Source organism: Pinus tabuliformis, chromosome 5_2 (genome assembly GCF_031772625.1).
Source record: "Pinus tabuliformis cultivar Carrire ecotype Pingquan chromosome 5_2, CPIR1, whole genome shotgun sequence".
Taxonomy (NCBI): domain Eukaryota; kingdom Viridiplantae; phylum Streptophyta; class Pinopsida; order Pinales; family Pinaceae; genus Pinus; species Pinus tabuliformis.
The window spans coordinates 965800552-965824390 of record NC_142306.1 but is presented as its reverse complement, the minus strand read 5'-3'; positions in this window follow the sequence as shown (position 1 = coordinate 965824390).

The window sequence follows — 23839 nt, the reverse complement described above, 5'->3', positions numbered from 1 at the left end:
AAGAGTCATAGCCAAGCACTGGTTTATGATGTTGTTTTAAAAAAACTAACATATGAAGATAACGAAGCAAGATGAGAGATAGTTAAAATTTATCAAAAACCATAGTCATTGATTAACTATATTATAGACTTATGTTCAAATGAAGGAGATTGGGTTCTGCATTTATTCTCAGGCTCAAGTAAGTTTTATTATATAGAATTGAATTTCAATATCTTCTTTCTTAATTTATATGTCATTATACTAATTTACTTCGTCATTTCTTTTGTGCTTGATAATTAGGTACACCACTAGCATGTTTCCTACAAAAAGGAAGAAATTGCATTTTCATTGAAAAATACTCAGTACAGTGCAAATTTATTGAGCAAAGAATTAATGCTCTTCAATTTCTTCCAAATGCAATTCAAGAAATTGGGTTGAGAAAAGAAGATTTTAATGAATCACGTGTGGAAAAAAAGGCAAAGGATCCTCAACCACCATTAGATGAAATGATTGGAAAGGCATACATTAGGATATTCGTAGACATCAAAGATCCATCAGAAGAGGAAAATGAGCAAACTGAAACATAAAATATTGTGGAAGAAGACAATAATGAAACTCTGGAGGATGAAGAGTTTGGATTACGTTATATTATTAATTAAATTTAAGTTATTCTTGGAAATCAAGCTCATTTTTTGTAACTATTAATTAGTTATACTTGTAATATTTTGACTTTGACATTTTATGAGAAAAATAAGTATTCAATTAATGTTGTTATATGTTCAATATTTGTATTATGTGATTTTTTCTTTAATTTTTATGTGAATCGTTATTTTTTGAAGAAAAAAAATGTGATTAGTATTATTATCATTTGACATGAAATTCATAAAAAAACTATTATTTACCCATTTTTTTGTTAAATTTTTCCTATAAAAATTGTGATTTTGACATGTCATTTCTAGCAAAAAAATATTGAAAATGTGTACTTTTTTGTTATATATATGTTCAAAATGTTTATTTTTATGTCATTTGTTAAAAATTAATTTTTTTAGAGACAATTATTGGATTTGCATTGAAAAATTAATTAACGATATATAAATTTGTAGAATATTGAAACTTTAAAACATCGACTAATCTGAAAATCACCCTATGAGTGATCTCAATTAAAGAATTATTGAATGAAAGTATTACAAACTCATGTGTTGGTGTGTGTCTATGTCATTTTAGGCAACAGATCGATCAGATTGCAAAATACATAGACACTGGAAATATGGAAAATATCGGAGAAACACAGTAAACAAATATAAGAACACAACAATTAATAAGGAGTTCTCCCTATCCTCCATGGCTACATCTCCGGTCTAGCTTTCAATGGTGGCCTTCTTTTATTGTGTCTTAAAGCAGAGAATTACAATGAGGAGCTCAATCTGAGTCTCCTGAAATAGAATTGCTTGGCAGGGTGGTTCTTGGATTCCCCAAGCCACTAGAGTACACAAACCCTTTGCCTTACCAGCTCTTTGACCTCTCTAGTTTTTAATGGGAGGAGCCCAATGTGGTGCTCAATTCCCGACAGATCCTCTCAGGGATTGCTCGACACTGCCTTATGCTACAGGTTAGCTCGGCTCTCTGTCTATTCTGCTCTTTGCTTCACTGTCTCCTTCGCTTTTGCTCTCCTTGTCTTTGTTTCCTTCCTTTCTCTGTGTTTTGTTCTGTCTATTCATGGCTTTAAAGCCAATCGATCTCACGACTGTTTAATTCCCCTTCCACCTCTATCGGATTGCCTATTGTTGTTCACTTGGAATTCCCTGTCTCTGCGTCATGGTCATCGGCTTGCAGGGAGTGGCCACTTGTCCTCTTGTGAACTATGCCAGCTCTTCCTTCGTCGGTTCGGTTCTTCGGTTACGTCGGGAAATGACTCATCCGCCACCTCAGCGGTCAAATCGGACCTCAAATTCTTATAGATCATGGCTTAATCCCCTATCGAATCCGGTTCTTTCATTGGGCGTGTTCTCAGCCGTTAGATCTGGAGCCTCCAGATCTGATGCCATTCGCACATTTCGCACAGTTGACTTGCTCGACTGTTAGCTCGCAATGAGCGGCGGCTTTCTCTCTCCTCCGCTTGCCACGCATCGGGTGCTAAGTGGAATCTCTCGTTTTTCTCCAAATCCGCTTATCGCCCAAGGGTGCCCCCGATAAATACCGCTGGTTTCTAGAGTGCAGGTCCTGCCTTTAGCCTTTAGTGCTTTCCCCCACAGTTTTCCTAAATTCCATGCGATCGAGCGCTCAGGGCCTCTCCTTCTCGAGGGGATCAGAAACAGCCTCCTTTTCTCAATCCGAGCTTCCCAGGTGCCAGTTTGGCCTCCTACACAGTATCCATGGGCCTCGGTCAGCGTGCTTTGACCGAGGTCCTCGTCATTCCACGTTGGCTACCAACTGCCACTGTTTAGTGGTTTTTCTAACCGCTTTATGCTCTTGAATTTGAAGTTTGTCCCGATCTAATACAGTCATGGCATCTTAACTATTTTCCATGGATCCAATTCGGATCACGGCCTTCCCACTGAAAAAGATTTTGGACCACCAAAATTTGGTTTTCAAGCATCGACTAAGTGAGGATACAACTGTCTCACTTGTCCAATCTCTATCCACTTTGCACTGCTTGGCTTTGAACCCTTGAGTCCTACTCTGAGGTACTCGACATATCCTCTGCGTGTCGTCCTCACCTTCCTGTCCAGAACTGTGTCTTCCTGTAATTCATTAAGATATTCAGGTAGTAGATCATCAATAGAATGCAATTGACTCTGCTCTTTGGGATTCTCAATCGTTGAATGTTCAAACAATCTCAAGCAATTTGCATTTACGACTAAGTAGATGTGCATGTAAGCTGGTAGATCAAGGCGAAAATCATTTTCACCAATCTTCTCAAGTATCCTGAAGGGTCCATACCTGATAGGCTTTAGCTTTTTACCTTGACCTTGCATCCTATCCTTGCTGATATATAGCTAGACTTGGTCACCAACTTGGAAACTATGCTCCATCCGATGCTTGTCATGCCTTGCCTTGTATTTGGCTTTGTAGAAATTTCACCTGTAGAACAAACCGATATATGCAATGTCCTAAAGCATAATACTTGTTCTACTTCTACAAAACATTAAGCAGAAGCATATCAAATTCATGAGCAACATCAAGTAGAAACATGCATAACTGATCAAGAGAAATCAATCACACATAACACAGAATATATCACTAGGGAAAGCACCAGCATAAAACCCCAACACTGTATTATCAATCAAGTGGAAATCCTCAACAACATGCAAAAAGAATCAGCTCAATAGCTATCTTGCTGTCTTTGTACTCTGATGATCTTCAATCAGAAGATGAAAATCATGGACTACTTAGGCCTCAATATATAGGCCACAAGTCCTCCAATCTCCTATAATAGATCCTTATCCATGCAAGGAATACTTACTAGAAATATCCAAGCATCTGATAGTACATTGTCCCTCATCTGATCTCAACTGGGTCTCTGTTTGAACTGACATGCATCAGTTATCCATGAGGGAATGCTCAGTTATCTAAAATAATAGTTGTCGCATGCATGCAAGCATTAAAAAACTATATTTCATTAATTTAACAACTTGTTAAATTAATCTAACTAGACTTGAATAAGTAAAACCAAGTCAACTGATCCTCTCATTATAGAACTGAACCTTATCTCCTTTAATCAAGGGATAAATTCCTAAATCAAGGGAGAAAATAACTGCATGATCTCACAAAGACTTCAAGTTTAATTTTCCATAATTAATTAACTCAACTGAATTAATTAATTAATATTTCCAACTGCTGTTAAGACCAAAATTAATTTTACTTCCTATAGATAGACTAGGGACTGCTATAAATAGGAAGGGACCCAGAAATGCTATTTTTAGAACTTTCTATTTTTAGCAGTTTCACCTCTCATCCTATGTGGCCAATGACCTCACTGGCCAAACTGCTATTTTCAGACATGTTATTTTTAGCAAGTCTATTTTTAGCACATTCTAAATTTAACATTTCTTGTTTCACATTTTTCAACACTCCCTTTCAACAAGAAAGGCTTTCTCTCGAACCCGATCCTGTAACTCTAGAATGTTCTGCATGAAACACATCTACCCAGTCCACTTGCTCCAACAATACTTGGAACAAAAACACTCCCAACTGACCACTCTGTTGGGCTAGGAACATGCTCTGCTGCTGAAGCTCTACCTACTGCTGAAAAGTGCTCCCTCTCTGACATCTGCGCTACTACAACATCTCCATGCATCTTGCACCATTCCACACCTCTCTGTGCCACCTAGCACTGTGCAAAACACTTGTGCCTCTCGCGTTGCTGCAGCCTGCTAGCTATGTGATGTATTGGGATTCCCTGCACTGTTGCTCTCTCTATCGCTCCATCCGCATCTGTCTCTACCCAATCAGTCAGTTCCTGCTACTCCACATCAGGGCTCCTGTAGCAAGGTCTCATCCAAGAAGTTGGGTACCTCAAGGATCCTGCCCCTCCTCCATGGGACGATCACTCCACATTGCTCCACCTCCTACCTGGAGGTATGGTTGCATGTGATTCCTCTACCCACCTGGCTTGAAGTTTCCCCCTACTGGAGGTCTCTGCATGAGTAGATGTCTCTACTCAATCTCCTCTCAGCTTCCCCTGTTGTGGTTGTTCCACAACCTCCTGAAGCTGCTGCACCAATCGTGGCTCCTCCACAATTGTCTGAGACTTCTTCTGGCGCTGCATGTTGAGAGGTAATATACTCTCCCTCTCAACCACCAAGTCTCTAACCTTTGCCTTGCTCCTCAAGGCTTTGCATGCATCTTGTACCTCAAGTGTATACAAGTTCTTGGCTAGCAAACCAATCAATTTCCACTTTCCCACCGTCACGAAATTTTCTAGGAAAAGAACTGATTTTAAATCAGCGATATCTCCCTCATCTGAACTCCAATTCAGCTGATTTTTATTTTTATTTTGGGTATTTTTCTATAAGGAATCCAAATCTGTTATTTATTTCTGAAAATTTTGTACAAAAATTTTCATATCTGCTCTGCAAACTCTCGGCCCAAAACTCAAAACTTTGAAATCTCCTCTCAGTATACTATTCTCTCCTTGATCACCTGTGCTCTAATACCATGTAGAAATTTCACCAGTAGAACAAACCGATATATGCAATGTCCTAAAGCACAATACTTGTTCTACTTCTACAAAACATTAAGTGGAAGCATAATCGAATTCATGAGCAACATCAAGTAGAAACATGCATAACTGATCAAGAGAAATCAATCACACATGACACAGAATATATCACTGGGGAAAGCACCAGCATATAACCCCAACACTATATTATCAATCAAGTGGAAATCCTCAACAACATGGAAATCCTCAACAACATACAAAAAGAATCAGCTCAATAGCTATCCTGCTCTCTCTGTACTCTGATGATCTTCAATCAGAAGATGAAAATCATGGACTGCCTAGGCCACAAGTCCTCTAATATCCTATAATAGATCCTTCTCCATGCAAGGAATACTTACTAGAAATATCCAAGCATCTGATAGTACATTGTCCCTCATCTGATCTCAACTGGGTCTGTGTCTGAACTGACATGCATTAGTTATCCATGAGGGAATGCTCAGTTATCTAAAATAATAGTTGTCACATGCATGCAAGCACTAACAAACTATATTTCATTAATTTAACAACTTGTTAAATTAATCTAACTGGACTTGACTAAGTAAAACTAAGTCAACTGATCCTCTCATTATAGAACTAAACCTTATCTCCTTTAATCAAGGGATAAAATCCTAAATCAAGGGAGAAAATAACTACATGATCTCACAAAGACTTCAAGTTTAATTTTCCATAATTAATTAAATCAACTGAATTAATTAATTAATATTTTCAACTGCTATTAAGACCAAAATTAATTTTATTTCCTATAGATAGACTAGGAACTGCTATAAATAGGAAGGGACCCAGAAATGTTGTTATTAGAACTTTCTATTTTTAGCAGTTTCACCTCTCACCCAATGTGGCTAATGACCTCACTAGCCAAACTGCTATTTTTAGACATGCTATTTTTAGCAGGTCTATTTTTAGCACATTCTAAATTTAACATTTCTTGTTGCACATTTTTCAACAGGATTGGCTCTTTTCCAATTGTTCCTGTACTGCCTGGTGGATCTCCTGGATTTGTTCAATGAACCTAGTTGCCCTGTCCACATCACTATGTCCCTCAACTATGGTATCTTTACCAAAGACAAAATCCAAAGGAGACCTTGGTGTGAAACCAAAACAGGTCTCAAAAGGAGATCTTTGTGTAGAAGAATGTTTTGCTCTGTTGTAAGCATGCTGCACATAACACAAATGTTCATCCCAAAGCATAGGATGTTTGCTGCAATATCCTCTGAGTAACTGGATCATTGTCCTGTTAACTACTTATGTCTGGCCATCAGTTTGTGGATGAAAAGTTGTGCTCTTCTTCAGTTTGGTGTCCATCAGTTCCCTCATACTTGACCAAAACTTCCCCACAAATCAGGTGTCTCGATAAAATACAATGGAAGTGGGTAATCCAAAATGAACCCATACATGTTCAAAGAACAGTTTTGCAGTTTGTTCAGCTGTAATCTGCTTATTACAAGGTATTAAAATATACATTTTGCTGAACCTATCCACAACGACATATAGATAATCATGACATTTCCTAGATTTAGGCAATCCTCCAACAAAATCCATGGAAACACTTTCCCAAGGGTGAGAAGGAACTGGTAGTGGAGTGTACAAGCCTAGTTTTCTATTGTTGGGCTTGCTTTTAGCACACATAGTACACCCTCTTACATATCTAGAAACTGTCTCATTCATTTTTGGCCAATAACAAAATCTTTGTAGCTGTGTAACTGTTTTACTTACCCCAAAGTTACCTGATATCAGAGAAGTGTGTGCTTCTCTAATTATCTTTACTCTCTCAGTTTGTGGAATGCAGAGTTTCCCACAATGGTATAAGAGTCGGTCCTTTACATGATAATCCAATTCTTCTACTCTTTTGCCTTGACTTAAAGTTGCATATACATCTTTAAAGTCTATATCTTGAGCATATTGTTCAATGTAGCTTTCATGTAACACATAATTATGCTTAAGCATGGTAGATGCATTTATAATGGGTCTAGATAACATGTCTACAACTTTATTATGTATGCCCTTTTTATATCTGATGACTAAATGAAACTGTTGTAGAAAACCCATCCATCTGTAGTGTCTTGATTGTTGCAACTTAGTTTGGGAGTGTAGATATTGAAGTGGTTGATGATCAGTATGTATTACTGTTTCTTTGCCCATTAAGTAATGTTTCCACTTTTTCACACTCTGAACTAATGCATACAATTCTTTATCATATGTAGGATAGTTAACTACTGTAGGATTAAAAGTCTCAGAATGATAAAATATGGGTTTACCATGTTGTGTCAACATTGCTCCCATGGCATAGTCACTAGCATCTGTTTGGATCTCAAATGGTCTTTGCAGATCAGGCAGTGCTAGTACATGTGATGTACTAATCTTTTCTTTCAAGGTGTCGAGGGCTCTCTGATGTTTGCCTCCCCACTGAAACACCTTGTTCAATCTTGTTAAAGCATGTAAGGGAGCTGCAATTGAGGAAAAATTAGAAATGAACTTCCTCCAATATTGTGCTGCCCCTAAGAAGCTTCTCACTTCTGTAGCAGACTTGGGTTTAGGCTAGTTTACAATGACTGCCACCTTAGAGGGATCTATCTTCAATTCACCACCCCCTACTATATGACCCAAATAATTTAGAGATGTTTTGCCAAATTCACATTTTGAGAGTTTAACATAAAGTTTTTCTCTTTTCAAAACATCTAATGTATGCTTAACATGCTTTAAGTGTTCTTCCCACGTTTTACTAAAAATCAAAATGTCATCCAGATACACAATAACAAAATCATCAAGAAAAGGTCTGAGTACATCATTCATTAATCTCATGAAAGTATCAGGAGCATTAGTTAAGCCAAAAGGCATAACCAGCCACTCATACAATCCCTGCTTTGTTTTGAAAGCAATCTTCCATGCATCTTGTTCTGCAACTCTGACCTGATGGTATCCACTGTGCAAGTCTAGCTTGGTGAAATAAACAACGTCCTTTAATTGATCTAAAAGATTATCTATGCGAGGAAGAGGATAATGATTTTTTATTGTTATCTTATTCAGTGCTCGGTAATCAATGCATATTCTCCACGAGCCATCTTTCTTTCTCACCAAAATGATTGGTGACCCACATGGTGATGTGCTAGGCCTGATGAACCCTTTCTCGAGCAACTCCTGCACCTGCTTCTTGATTTCAGCATTCTCTAAAGCAGACAACCTATACATTCCAATGTTAGGCAATGGAGCATCTTGCTGCAAAATAATATCATTTACTATTTCCTTTTTGGGTGCCAGACCTTTAGGTTCTTGAAACAAGATATCATACTCTGAAACAACCTTTTCTATATCAGCTTGCTGTTTAGCATTACAGCCCTCAAATACATTGGTTTTATCAGGTTTCTTTTCCTTTACAACCATCAGTAAGAATTGTTTGCATGAATTTATCATTCTTTTCATCTACCCTGAGTTTATGAGAGTATAATTATTCTTGAGCTTATGAACTCTTACAAAGTATTCGATTCCATCTTTGACAAGTAGATACTTGTTCTCAACTCTATAGAAAATAGCTTTTCTATCATACAAATAAGGACTTCCTAAACCAATTCCACATATATCCAAAGGAATTATGTCTAACTCAACCTCATCTACAAATGTTGACCCAAAAGAAAACTTGAGTTTGCACTGTCTAGTCACTTGTAGTTGTGCTTTATCATTCAACCATCCTAATGGGTATGGTTTCTTATGAGGTGTAGTTGCTAATCCCAATTTCTTTACAATTGCTTCAAAAATTAAATTTACTTGTGAGCCACTATCAAACAAAGTATCAATCTTTTGATATTTGGAAACAACTCGAATATCGAAAAGCTCATGTCTTTTTCTCTCATTCTCTTCAACAATAATAGATTGAGCAGAATTACTAGTGGATGCTTCAGAATTATACCTGTGGCTGCAATGGTTGTTTCATCTCCCGAGTCTGACCCCAAATCTTTCTCAATAGCTGCAGCAGTCTTCTTCTTCTTGCCCTCGAATTTCTTAGGTCTCAGTTCTGGATGCAGAATCCAACAATGCTCATCATCATGTCCATCCTTTTTATAGTGAGTGCATGAAGCTTTGCTTTTCTGTGCAGTGTTAGCCTTCCTTGCTTTCCACTTCTTATTTCTTTTCTCCTTGCTCTTGCTTGCAGTGGGTTGGGATGGTCTCCCAACTTCTAGATTTCCATTCTTTCCTCTAGCTTCTAGATGAGTAGCTTGTACAGATACCTCATCTATACTAGTGGGATTAAACATGAGGATGGTATGCCTCATGTAGCTGTGTAGACCACCAATGTACTTCAAAAGAGTTTCAGGTGAGTCTAATGAGATTCCTAAAATCAATGCTCTCTTTCTAAATTCTTGAGTGTACCCTTGCACACTTTGCCCTTTTAACAGTCGAAGAGTTTGCCAACTCATCATGGCTTGTTGCATATAGGCCAATGGATAGAACTTCTTTTTTATTGTAGACACAAATTCACTCCAGACAGAAATAGTCTTACCATGTCTTTTCATATCAGCTTGGGTTCTGCCTTCCCACCAAACCAAGGCTGTGCCTCCAAGGCATAGGCTTGCCAGCTGAATCTTGCTCTTGTCTAAGTCGATGTTCTGTACTTTGCAATACACATCAATTTGTCTAATCCAATTGTCCAACTTTTCTGCATTTAGCTCTCCATCATATATAGGAAAATCAAATTTAACATCTAGTTTGATCAAAGATGCTTTCTTTTTGTTTTCAGGGCTGTTACGAGGTGTGAGAAAGCTTTCCTCTTTCCCTTTTCCTTTTGAGTGGTCATGGAAAGGTGATTCATCTTCTCCTTTGTCTTGTTTAGAGCCTGATGAATCTTCATCCTTGTGTTTTCTAAAGTCCCTATACATTTCTTCTACCATGGACTTTATGGCTAGGAAACTTTCTATGAATTGAGGGTCTGGCCCCACAGAACCTTCCTTTGACATTGTCTTCCGAGGATAGACTCTCCCAATTTCAGGATTAGTTTCGACCAACTCTCCTTCTCCTAATTTGAGCTTTGATCTAGTGAGAATTCAACAGCTAAACCAACACAAGCTTGTCTAACCTTGACAGCCTAAGCTCTGATACCACTTGATCTGAAAATCACCCTATGAGTGATCTTAGTTAAAGAATTATTGAATGAAGGTATTACAAACTCATGTGTTGGTGTGTGTCTATGTCATTTTACGCAACGGATTAGTCAAATTGCAAAATACATAGACATTGGAAATATGGAAAACAACAGAGAAACACAGTAAGCAAATATAAGAACACAACAATTAATAAGGAGTTCACCCTATCCTCCAAGGCTATGTCTCCGATCCAGCTTTCAGTGGTGGCCTTCTTTTATTATTTCTTAAAGAAGAGAATTACAATGAGGAGCACAATCTGAGTCTCCTGAAACAGAATCGCTTGGCAAGGTGGTTCTTGGATTCCCCAAGCCATTAGAGTACACAGACCCTTTGCCTTACCAGCTCTTTGACCTCTCTGGTTTTTAATGGTAGGAGCCCAATGTGGTGCTCAATTCCTGATAAATCCTCTCAGGGATTGCTCGATGCTACCTTATGCTGCAAGTCAGCTCAACTCTCTGTTTGTTCTGCTCTTTGCTTCACTGTCTTCTTTGCTTTCTCTCCTTGTCTTTGTTTCCTTCCTTTCTCTGTGTGTTTTGTTCTGTGTGTTAATAGCTTTAAAGCCAATCGATCTCATGACTGTTCAATTCCCCTTCCACCTCCGTCAGATCACCTACTATTGTTCACTTCGAATTCTTTGTCTCTGCGACATGGTCATCGGCTTGCAGGGAGTGGCCACTTGTCCTCTTGCGAATTGCGCCAGCTCTTCCTTTGTCGATTCGATTCTTCGCTTACGTTGGGAAATGACTCATCTGCCACCTCAGCGGTCAAATCAAACCTCAAATTCTTATAGATCATGGCTTAATCCCCTGTCAAATCCGGTTCTTTCATCGGGCGCATTCTCAGCCGTTAGATCTAGAGCTTCCAAATCCGACGCCATTCGCACATTTCGCGCGGTTGACTTGCTCGACTGTTAGCGTGCGATGAGTGGTAGTTTTCTCTCTCCTCCACTTGCCACGCGTCGGGCGCTGAGTGGAATCTCTCGTTTTTCTCCAAATTCGCTTACCACCCAAGGGTGCCCCCGATAAATACCGCCAATTTCTGGAGCGCGGGTCCCGCCTTTAGCCTTTAGCGCTTCCCCCCACGGTTTTCCCAGCTTCCATGCAACCGAGCACTCGAGGCCTCTCCTTGTCGAGGGGTTTTGCCCAATGATGCATGATTAGTGCTAATCACGCATCAGAAACAACCTCCTTTTCCTAATCCGGGCTTCCCAGGTGCCAGTTTGGCCTCATGTGCAGTCTCCATGGGCCTCGGTCAGCGCGCTTTGACTGAGGTCCTCGTTATTCCACGCTCGCTGCCAACTGACACTGTTCAGAGGTTTTTCTGATCGCTTTGTGCTCTTGAATTCGATGTTTGTCTCGATCTGATACAGTCATGGCATCTTAACTATTTTCCATGGATCCAATTCAGATCATCAACCTTCTTCTTTATCTATGCAAAAAAATAAAGACCTCACTACAAAAAAAAATATGAAGAAGAAGACTACTTCAATTTAAAGTAAAAAAATAAGCCTTTTAAAAAAAGGGCTTATGAAGAATCATCACTTTTTAAAATCAACATGCAGATCACTAACATTCTAAAAACTAATGTACATAAAAAAAAATTAAAGTGTCAAAAACTATGATATCTATATATCTATATATATATATATATATATATATATATATATATATATATTCATATTCTACATCACCACTTTTCAAAATCGGTTTTTTTTTTTGCTACCTCAAAAAAATGAGTAATCATATCAGTGCCCATTTCAAAGTTTACGTTGTTTATTTTCAACTTATCTCCCTACTATTTTACTCAAATTTTGAGCGGAAGCACTCATTGGATGTGGAATTTAACTTTGCATCCAAGGAGTACCCATGTTGCATACTCTTGATGGACCCTACTATACGAAAAATGTGAAATACATGAAAAAAACATGATTACAATCACGTTTTTTCACCTATTTCACATTTTTCATGTAGTAGGGTCCATCAAAAGTATGCAACATGGGAAGTCCTTGGATACAAAATTTAATTTTGCATCCGATGAGTGCTTCCACTTGAAATTTGAGTAAAATCATAGGGAAATAAGTTGAAAATACGTGTTGAAAAAATAGTTTTTTCTTTTTTTCCTCCAAAACTTGATGAGATAATCTAATATTATTTTATAATATTCCTTAGAAGGTCCATTTTATACCTCAATTTTTTTCAAAAACAATTCTAATGCCATTTCATTTGAAAAATGTGAGGGGAATCTGTTGGGTGGCCAACAGGTTTCTACAACAGTTTCATTTGGTGATCAAGTACAAGAAGAGAAGTATAAACAAGTTAGCTAACATGCTCTTTGATGAGCCCCAAAAATGGATAATTATTTGGGCTCATTCAACCTCCTAATTTGACTTAATCCACCATTCTCATTAGTTTATTGCATGTTTTTTATTATATTTATGCTAATAGAGTGAATTTGGTTAGTCATTATGCCAACAAGTCTAATGGGTGCTTTGTGTAGCCTTTTTGGTCAACTTGGAGACAAAATTGAAGGTCTTAATGAGCACTTGGCAGCCAAATTCGTGGGAGAACAAGGGAGAGGATTTGTAGGAAGGTGTCCCCTTCATTTATGGGCCCTTACCTCGAATTCTCCACCATCAGCTCGGAGTTCAAGGGCCACCGAATCAATTAGCACAAGGGCAGCCAAGCAAGTCAAGTAGGACTGCTATTAACTACAAGTTTTGGGCAGCCGAATCCCTAAAGTTTAGGAGGACTGTTGGGTCCTCAATTTGTATAAATAAGAAGGCTTAGGGCCTCATTTGGGGTTAGCTAGTGGTTAGTAATTTTGTAGCTGGTAGTTAGTCATTACATAGTCTTGTTGTAGTCATTTTGTAGTTCGATTTTTAGGCAATAGATTAGTTTTGCTGTCAGCTCATTTTCAAGTTCTCCTTGTGGACAGTTTTGATGTAACTCTTCATTTCTTGATCAATAAAGATGAATCCAGCTTTGCACCAGCTCTAAATCTCTCTTAGGAGGCTGTAGCTCTTGGGGTTGGGCCCATCTCAAGTGCCCAGTACCTCCTTTGATTATCTTTATGTGTTTTTGCTGCATTCTTAGAATACAATCTGTTGTTTAGATCTAAATCTTGTTTTGTTATTTAGTTTGTTTTTTTGATGAGTAAAATAGCTTTTCATGCTCAGATTTAGTTGATAGGTTGTTAACAGAAAAAGCTTCAAGAAAAGGGCCAACAAACATCTGTGGTTTCACCTCTCCCTCAGTGGGATCAGGAGCTGTGACTAGGATGACTTTGCTGCCCACAAAAACACTGACTTTGCTTTGCCATGCAATCATTAGTGTTTGGTTTTCATTTGCAGAAGTTGGTTACATGTTTAGATATTTGAATGCTTCATTGCATAGTTAATATACATGGTTTCCTTGCAAATAAAGTTGCTGTCCATTCTTGTTACTGTTAGCTAGATCATATTAGGGTAGCATAACTAGATCTTTGTTTTCTTGCATGTCTTTGTTGGTTCAGTTGGAAACACAAATTGCAGAGCACCTGTACCACTTCTTTTTCTACCCAAACTCCCTCAAACCCATCTTCATCTTCTAACTTGGTTTCTTGCCTCACGTTGCCATACTGCCCTCATAACCCTACCTTTTGTGCAACATTACGTCAGTCTTCTTGGAACAAGTCCAGCCATCTACACCTTCTCCTCAACTCTATCCATCAGTCCTTGGGTAATTTCAGGCCCCTACCCTGCCTCCCTATCCATTCGTGCACCTTACCTCACTCACCCATGCTCCGAAATCCCATTACAAAACATCCTGTAGAAATCCCAGAACATCCTGTAGAACCCCTGCAGACTTCCTGTAGAAGCTCATAAACACGGTTTCTTGGCAGCCAAACTTTGTGAGACTCTTTGGAAGGGTGTTAGGGACCCCTTAGACCCTCTCTGAACCTTCCCAACCTTTCCCAAGCATTTCTCCTCCTTGATCCACCTCTGCACAGTGAAAAGCTAGTTAAAAGCACATGCATGATAATTCTAATAACTTAATCAAAAATACAAAAAGATGTTTTCTTCAGATAGTGATAACTTAGACACATGCATTTTACCTTCCTAGAAGTAATGGCATCTCTTTCTGTAGTTTGCATGCTCTCCTTTGCGTCAGTAGGACTAGCTGGTAGAATTAGGGTTTGCTAGGGTTTGCGTTCCTTTGTGGCTTTCATTTTCTTTTCGCAATTAGATTAGCTTCCTTTGAGTTAGCTTTCATCCATCAATTAAAAAGCTTCTTCTAAGAGCTCATAGAAGTTGGCTTAAGCTCCTAGCGGACTTGTGCCAGCTGACCAAGTGATAGCTGCGGCAAGAGCTAGTACTTGTGCATACAGCACCGTCGCTTCCAAGTTTGTTACGAACTACCGGGTTGATAAAATTAAAGAAGGGAGTTCCAGGAGTTGTAGCATTATTGCTACAATACTGGGGCCCACCACTCTTAAGGACACCTACATCAAAGATCATAGTTTTGGGGACTCTTATGCACATGGATCCATTCATCCATGATGCATACAAAGAGGCATATCTCGAGGATGAAGACTTCAACGAGGTGTTTCAATAGTTGAAGAGTCAGAGTCATGTGCATGATGGCAACAAACCATTGATTATCATCTCCAGGATGGGTTACTCTTCAGGTTAGATAAGCTATGTGTTCCTAAAGGTAAGTGATTGCAATTGATTAGAGAGGCTCACACCTAAGGTTGTCGGGCACTTTGGTGTAGGGAAGACGATGGTCAACTTGCAGAGGTATGTGTATTAGCCCAAGATGCAAGATAAGGTAGCTAGGTTCATAAGAGGATGCATGTTTTTTTGTACCAGTAAGCCTAACAATAGGAAACAATGTCTATATCATCCCGTACTTATACCCACTTGTCCTTGGGAAAGAATTTCCATGGACTTTATGGGAGGTTTACCAACAACCAAGAAGGGACATGACTACCTGTTCATGGTAGTTGACAGGGTCTGCAAGATGTGTGTTCTAATGCCCTATAAAAAGACTATCAGTGGATAAGAAGCAACAAACTTGTACTTTGGACAGGTCTGGGTGCACATTGAGACACCAGGGAGCATCGTTGTAGACAAGGACACAATATTTCTCAATGCATTCTAGACTACATTATGGGAGAATATGGATATGAAGTTGAAGAGATCTACAACATTCCATTCACAAACATATGGACAGACAAAAGTAGTCAACAAGAATTTGGTGCAACTTCTTAGGGGATACAACCAAAAGCATCAAAAAACCTAGGATGAAAATCTAGTACATACACAATATTTTAACAACAGAACAATCCACACTTCTATAGGAAAATCCCCATTTGAAACTTGTTTTGGATATTTGTCACCTTCACCTTAGGATATTGCATATGGACAGCAAGGAGGAGTGAGGGAATATTTTCCAAGAGATGCCTTGAGGGCTGAAAATTTGTAGAGAAGATAAGGCATATCCATATATGTACAAGAGACACTACATAAGTCATAGGAGAAAAATAAGGTTAGGCATGATCAACATAGAACAAAGAAATTTTTTAAGGTGTGGGACAGAATATGGCTACAGTTGAACAGAGAGAGGCTATAGGGGCTTGGTACGAAAATCAAGGCTCTGCAGTATGGTCCCTTGGAGATACTATAAAAGGTGGGTGATAATGCCTATCAACTCAGTTTATCAGCATATATGTGCATTTACTCAATTGTGAATGTAGAGAATCTGAAACTCTATGATCCTTACATTCTAGATCAGGAAGACGAACAAGTCCTAGCTTCTGTGGAGGATTTGGCACTAGATGCTCAGGCAGAGTTGAAAGAAGATACAATTTTGCAGAAGAGGTCCACAACTATGAGACAGAGGAAACATGACCTTTGGAAATTTGGGTTGGAAGGACAACTTCAAGGTAAAGCTAAATGGTACACCCGAGAGAACGTGGAGTCACCTCATTTAGTAGAAGCTTTTTGTAACCAAAATCCTCCCAAAATGGGGAGGTTTAATTCAAAATGGATCATTATATTATTTTTCATCCATCTCAATGCTTTTAAAGTGGAAAAAGTGGAGGAATCATCACATAGGACCCTTTTTACCAGTGGGACCTAGTTTGGAAAAACACGATCTAAAACCTTCCAATAGTGTTTTGAAGCATCAAATGATGTTTTTTGGGGGTAAAAATTTGTTGCTTTACTGCAACAATTTTTTTTCCGATTCTACACATGGAGAACATTCCAACGACGCAAGAATCATGTCAATCAGAGTTTGTATGCGAAATTTATGTCACTCAGGGGTTGACCTTCATATTTTCACCACCATAATTTGAGAGGATGCCATGTTAGCGCCCATAATTCATGGAAAAGGGACAAACCACATGATTATGAAGTTGAAGTGATGCAGGAGCATCAAGACCATTTTTTCATTTGTAAATATGTGATTATAGGGGGTGTGACAATTTTTAATATTTTGTTAATTAATTTGTTATTTTTTAAAAAATAGGAGAAAGTGAGGATTTTGTAAATATTCTTTTAAGGAATATGAGAGAAAATAGAGTGAGATAGAAATTCTAGGAAGTAGAAATGCTATGTACGGGACTTAGTTGAGTCCACACCTAAAATCTATTTAAATTAGATTTAGTTGCAAAACTTTAGGGATAGATCTAGATTTTAGGGATGTTGAGAGATTTAAGGGTTTGTTGAGTAATTTTAGGAATTTAGATCATGCTAAGTTTAAGAAATTATGAAGCCTCAAAGGCATGGGGGAGGGAGCGTGAGGGAGTGAGTGTGAGAAGTTCTCCTTGGGAGCCTTTGGGCAGTTGTAAAAGGGCCATAGATTTGTATATCTGGCCATGAATGTAAAGCTCTTGTGAATGTTTGTTTTATGTAAATATGAGTATATTCTGTATGACCATGTTTGCGTTTAATGAATTCTGAGATATGATACTATGCATGTATCCAATAGTTGATTTTTACTGGGTATTGAAAGTCTTGGTCTTTCGCTGTGTATTGGAATATCGCCGGTCCCTGCGTTTTTATATAGAACTTTGATATAAATTATAGATGGTTGTAAGACATTGTAAATCCCACGATTTTACGGGTTCGGGTCTTCAAATCTGAGCATGCTATGGGACAGAGAGCACGGTGGCTAATGGTTTTATTTTCCCATGCGCATTTGCTGTGAAATAATTGTTGAATTCGTTTCCCTTCTGTTTGATGACATACAGGCTTAAAATAGTCTCTGTTTTGCTAGGAATTATTGAAATTCCCTTCTCTGTTCATACTGGAATTTTATACCTGGAAGTTTATCATAGTCTCTGTTTGAGACCACAACCGGCGTCGGAGACCTCTAGAGCGGTCCGTTGTATGACAAGCATTCAAATCTTTCGGTGTTGAAATGAGTAGTAGCGTAACCAGCATATAAGGCGAATATGTATAGCAGTTACTCCTTGAAGAGCTGCGCCTTTCTACATGGTAACGCCTGCCTATAATTGTCACCCATATCAAAGTAAAACTGCTATTTATATGCCTGCTGTATGCTCAATAACTTCTGAAGCTGTATTGGCGTAAACCGGTTATTTATGTGCTCCATTTACAAAGCGTGACTGTTACATATATAATTTCGGTTGCGTAAGTGGGTTGGAGGCGTGGGAATCGTTGGATATAGCGATACATGTAGGCTGAGATGTAACGCTATATGACATAGCGTATATATATATATATATATATATATATATATATATATATATATATATTATGCTGTGTAATTTCAGGCATAAAATTTATATAACGCTGCATAATTCCGCCAGCGGGACACTTCTTTAGGTGCTATCGAAAAGCCACTGTTATAACAAGCATGATAGTGGGATCTCTTAAGAAATGAATATGGGTCGATTTGCCATAGAATGAGTGATCATATTGCGTTATTTGGTATTTGAATTCGGGTCGAATTAGAACAGTAAGGGCGCATTCTTGAACCAAGCATATGTGAATGAGATGTATTTTGTCATACATGGAGGATCCTGGTAGAAGCGGCCTGGAAGCGGCCTGGGCTTGATCAATTTTTGGTATCAGAGCTTGGCTCTGTCGAAATGAAGAATGTTTGTTTAAAGCTAGAAGATTGGAAGAGAGGATCAGATTTTAAAATCTGATTGACAGTGAATTGTGCAGAGGAAGCATAAAGATTTGCTGGACAGAATTGCAGGAATGATGAGACTGAAGTGCAGGTAAATGGAAGGACAAGATCAGATGAGATCGTGGAGGTAAGATGATATGTTTTTGAAGAATAGAATATTGTAGTCTTTGCATTGAAATATTATTGCAACTCCCAAAAGGCAATTGCTAGCAGATAAAGGAAGCTGGTGAAAGTTTCTAAGTGAAAACATAGAGGTGGCAGAACCTTGAGGAAATCCAATAGAGATTGGATAAGGAAGACAGTTGTGAACAGGGAGATGAGTTGAAGCCAGGAAGAGCAAAGAGAAGTGCTCAAAGGAGGTTCCGGAGATTGAGAACCAATTGCTTGCCAAAAGACTGAGTGAGGAGAGCTTGGTGAGGTAAGTGGCGGCAGGACAGGACTTGCTGCTGAAAAGGCTTAGTGCAACTCATAGTAAAGTGAGTGGGGACTCATAGAAATGGAAAGTGACAGTTATAACAGAGGTTCTGAAATAAACCACAGTAGAGGACAAAAGGAGAAGGGTGCCAAGGCAGTTGGCATACAGAGACAGTTAAGCAAAGAGGAATATGAAAGGGAGAAGGCTGAGATAGCAGTTCAGCTTGAGGTGTTAATGGAGATGTTGCAAAGAAATGAGGAAAACCAGAAGCATGGTTATGTCATGAGAAAGAAGTTGAGATGGCAGAGACTACAAGAGAAGTGGAATCATCAGGTGAATTTGCAGTTGATAAAGGAACTAAGGGAACTTGAACAGGTTATAGATGCCAGGCAGAGGATAGAGAAGCTCGAAAGAGTTGAGCTACAGCAAAATGAAGATGCTGAAGAAGATGTTGAAGTTTCGTTATGTTACCCAGAGAGTGGACCATTACTTTTTGAAAGTGATGAAGAGCTAGAGGAGTTGAATCATATGAATGATTCGAAGCAGCCCGAAGACTTGATGACTGAAGCATCAAATAAGACCGTAAGGTCTTGTGATTTTAAAACTAATGATTTGTGTGTGATTGCAGGTTTGGAAGAAGAGGAAGAACATCTACTGAAGGATGTTAAGGAAGATTTAGCAGAAGAAAGACCATGTGAGGAAATGGAAGATCGTGTAAACTTTCCAAAGTCTACTCCAAGTAAAATCATTGAGTTATATAGAGAATTAGACTTTCAAAGGAGGAAATTGGAAGAAAAGAGGATGAATGTCCAGGATAGATTGCTGATGAAGGATGACAAAGCAGTTGTCATAAAAGAAATTGCAGATGATAAGCAAAGGAATGTTGCAGAGGGAAAGGAAGATTGGGAGGCCGCAACATTCATAGTGACAGCTAGAGCAACATGTGATGCAACATTTATAGTAGCAGCAGCAGAAAAGGTGATCAAAACAAGTGAGGAGCAAGCAAGAACGAGAATTCAGCAATCAAGAGATGGAAACAATCAGCAGACAGAGGACATACTGGACAGAGAAATTGAGTTGATAAGGAGGTTGATGATAAAGACATCCCAGAGAAAGACAGCTGAAAGAAAGAAAAGGAGCGACAACAAGGGAATGACAGTGAAAGATTGCAAGAGCAGAGCAAGTGGAGCATTACAACACAAAATATGGAAACCTGGAAGACAACAGCAGATAGCAACAATAGTAAAGCAATCGACAAGCATGGGAAGATTACAAAATAAAATTTGGGATCCAGGAGGAGATATCCAGACTTATGACCAGGTGGTCATGAATTTTCTTACATGGGGAGTCTGATGCAGGAGCATCAAGACCATTTTTTCATTTGTAAATATGTGATTATAGGGGGTGTGACAATTTTTAATATTTTGTTAATTAATTTGTTATTTTTAATAAAATAGGAGAAAGTGAGGATTTTGTAAATATTCTTTTAAGGAATATGAGAGAAAATAGAGTTAGATAGAAATTCTAGGAAGTAGAAATGCTATGTACGGGACTTAGTTGAGTCCACACCTAAAATCTATTTAAATTAGATTTAGTTGCAAAACTTTAGGGATAGATCTAGATTTTAGGGATGTTGAGAGATTTAAGGGTTTGTTGAGTAATTTTAGGATTTTAGATCATGCTAAGTTTAATAAATTATGAAGCCTCAAAGGCATGGGGGAGGGAGCGTGAGGGAGTGAGTGTGAGAAGTTCTCCTTGGGAGCCTTCGGGCAGTTGTAAAAGGGCCATAGATTTGTATATCTGGCCATGAATGTAAAGCTCTTGTGAATCATGTTTGTTTTATGTAAATATGAGTATATTCTGTATGACCATGTTTGCGTTTAATGAATTCTGAGATATGATACTATGCATGTATCCAATAGTTGATTTTTACTGGGTATTGAAAGTCTTGGTCTTTCGCTGTGTATTGGAATATCACCGGTCCCTGCGTTTTTATACAGAACTTTGATATAAATTATAGATGGTTGTAAGACATTGTAAATCCCACGATTTTACGGGTTCGGGTCTTCAAAGTTTCAGGATATAGTAAGTAATCTGAGCATGCAATGGGACAGAGAGCACGGTGGCTAATGGTTTTATTTTCCCATGCGCATTTGCTGTGCAATAATTGTTGAATTCGTTTCCCTTCCGTTTGATGACATACAGGCTTAAAATAGTCTCTGTTTTGCTAAGAATTATTGAAATTCCCTTCTCTGTTCATACTGGAATTTTATACCTGGAAGTTTATCATAGTCTCTGTTTGAGACCACAACCGGCGTCGGAGACCTCTAGAGCGGTCCGTTGTATGACAAGCATTCAAATCTTTCGGTGTTGAAATGAGTAGTAGCGTAACTAGCATATAAGGCGAATATGTATAGCAATTACTCCTTGAAGAGCTGCGCCTTCCTACACGGTAACGCCTGCCTATAATTGTCGCCCATATCGAAGTAAAACTGCTATTTATATGCCTACTGTATGCTCAATAACTTCTGAAGCTGTATTGGCATAAACCGGTTATTTATGTGCTCCAATTACAAAGCGTGACTGTTACATATATAATTTGGGCTGCGTAAGTGGATTGGAGGCGTGGGAATCGTTGGATATAGCGATACATGTAGGCTAAGATGTAACGCTATATGACATAGCGTATATATATATCTATATCTATATCTATATATATATATATATATATATATATATATATATATATATATATATAGATTACGCTGTGTAATTTCAGGCATAAAATTTATATAACGCTGCATAATTCCGCCAGCGGGACACTTCTTTAAGTGCTATCGAAAAGCCACTGTTATAACAAGCATGATAGCGGGATCTCTTAAGAAATGAATATGGGTCGATTTGCCGTAGAATGAGTGACCATATTGCGTTATTTGGTATTTGAATTCGGGTCGAATTAGAACAGTAAGGGCGCATTCTTGAACCAAGCATATGTGAATGAGATGTATTTTGTCATACATGGAGGATCCTGGTAGAAGCGGCCTGGAAGCGGCCTGGGCTTCATCATGAAGACTCTAGAAGAGTTTATAATGTAACTCTGGTTAAGAGTTGAGGAAGTCAAACCTAGCCACGAGTAGGCGATTGGGTTGTGTTATAATCGGGCCACTAGGAGAAAAAGAGGTTCCATTTTTTCGAGTCCATTTGTTCCATAGCTAAGCAAAAATAGACGAAAGGGATAGGAGATAGAAAACACAAAGAGGATTTGTGCAGTGTAGTAGCCACAAGCCACAACTCATACTTCTTTGTACTCGCATACATTTTCTATTAAGAGAAAAAGAGCAGAGCAACCTCAACTTCCAACTGGGTTTTTCTCTCAAAGGGTTTCCCAGTTCATATCTTGTATCAAATGTGTGTGTGAGCTTTTATTTCTCTATTCTCTATTTTTTGCATAATTTTAATTCGCATGCATACACTATTAACAATAATCTATATATCTATATTTAACCTAAAGAGAAATAAAACTGTAATATTATAGATCTTGGAGTTTTAAGTATAATTTTATGAGATATGTTGTGACAAACTGTCTAGTGGAATATCTACAGCATTTTACAGATCACGATGTATTCTAAATATTGAATTCACTGCATGCCAAATAAGCATTTCTCTATATTGGCATACAACTTGTTTTGTCATAGGGTGCTTAGGACCTATTGAATGTGTTGCAAATGTTTGGCCCAAGCTCTACTGAAGATGAGAATATCATCCAAATATGCAACCACAAAAAAGTTTGTGAATGACCACAAGGTGTCATCCATCATCCTCATGAATGTTGTTGGATCATTAGTCAAGGCAAAGGGCATAACCAACCACTTAAAAAGGTCTTCTTGAGATTTGATTATTGTCTTCCACACATTGGTTTGTTCAATTGAAACTTGGTGCTAGCCTAACTTCATATGATTCTTACTATAGAACTTGGCATCCATAAGTTGATCAAGAAAATCAGCAGTCTCAAGGATCAAGTATCTATTCTTGATAATGATTTTGTTTAAAGATTTGAAATCGATACAAAGTTTCCATGTCCTATCCTTCCTCTGCACCAACACAATTGGGCTCTCGCAAGATGAGGAGCTCGGTCGAATGTGGCCCTTTTGGATGAACTCATGAATTTATTATTTTATTTCCTCATTATACAAAAGAGAGCATTTATATATTGGACCATTAGGTAAAGGAACACCAAGTATCAAAATAATTAAGTGTTTGACTTGGCAATGTTGAGGCACGCCCACACGTGAAACACTGACATCTTTGTATGCCTCTACAATCTTGTCCACCTTCTTCTATTATATAGAGAGACCCCATGTTGAGGCTATGGTGGTTTTAGTGACTTTTCTTTCACATTTTGACCTAACCATGAAGAGAACAAATTTTGTACTCTAAGAATTTACCATTCAACTCTAATTTGCTGAGATCAATGAAATTGCACTAGTCAAAGCGTGACTACTTCTAATACTTTGTAGAATTGATTTCCTAGAATAACAATAAAAATACAAGAATTCATAAATTATACAATATTTTCACATATAACATTTTAGTAAAATAATATCATAAACTTCAAATCCAATAATAATCCAATAATATCACAAATTTCTATTTGTATAATAATTAAAAATACTTACCATCTATATATTTAAAAAAATATATATCAAATAAAAATATTTTATATGTATAAAAAAAAACCATAATTTTAATTCCACTTTTGGAAAAAACCTATATTTTGTAGATACTATCCGCATATAATTTAGTTAAATCTCAACTAAAAATTACTCTAATTTTAAATAATTATTACCAATAAATACGATAAAAATAAAATTATGTTTATGCTTGGTATTAAATATAACCATTTAATACTACTTGGGAGATCGTCGCTGGAAAAGTGTAGACAAGTATA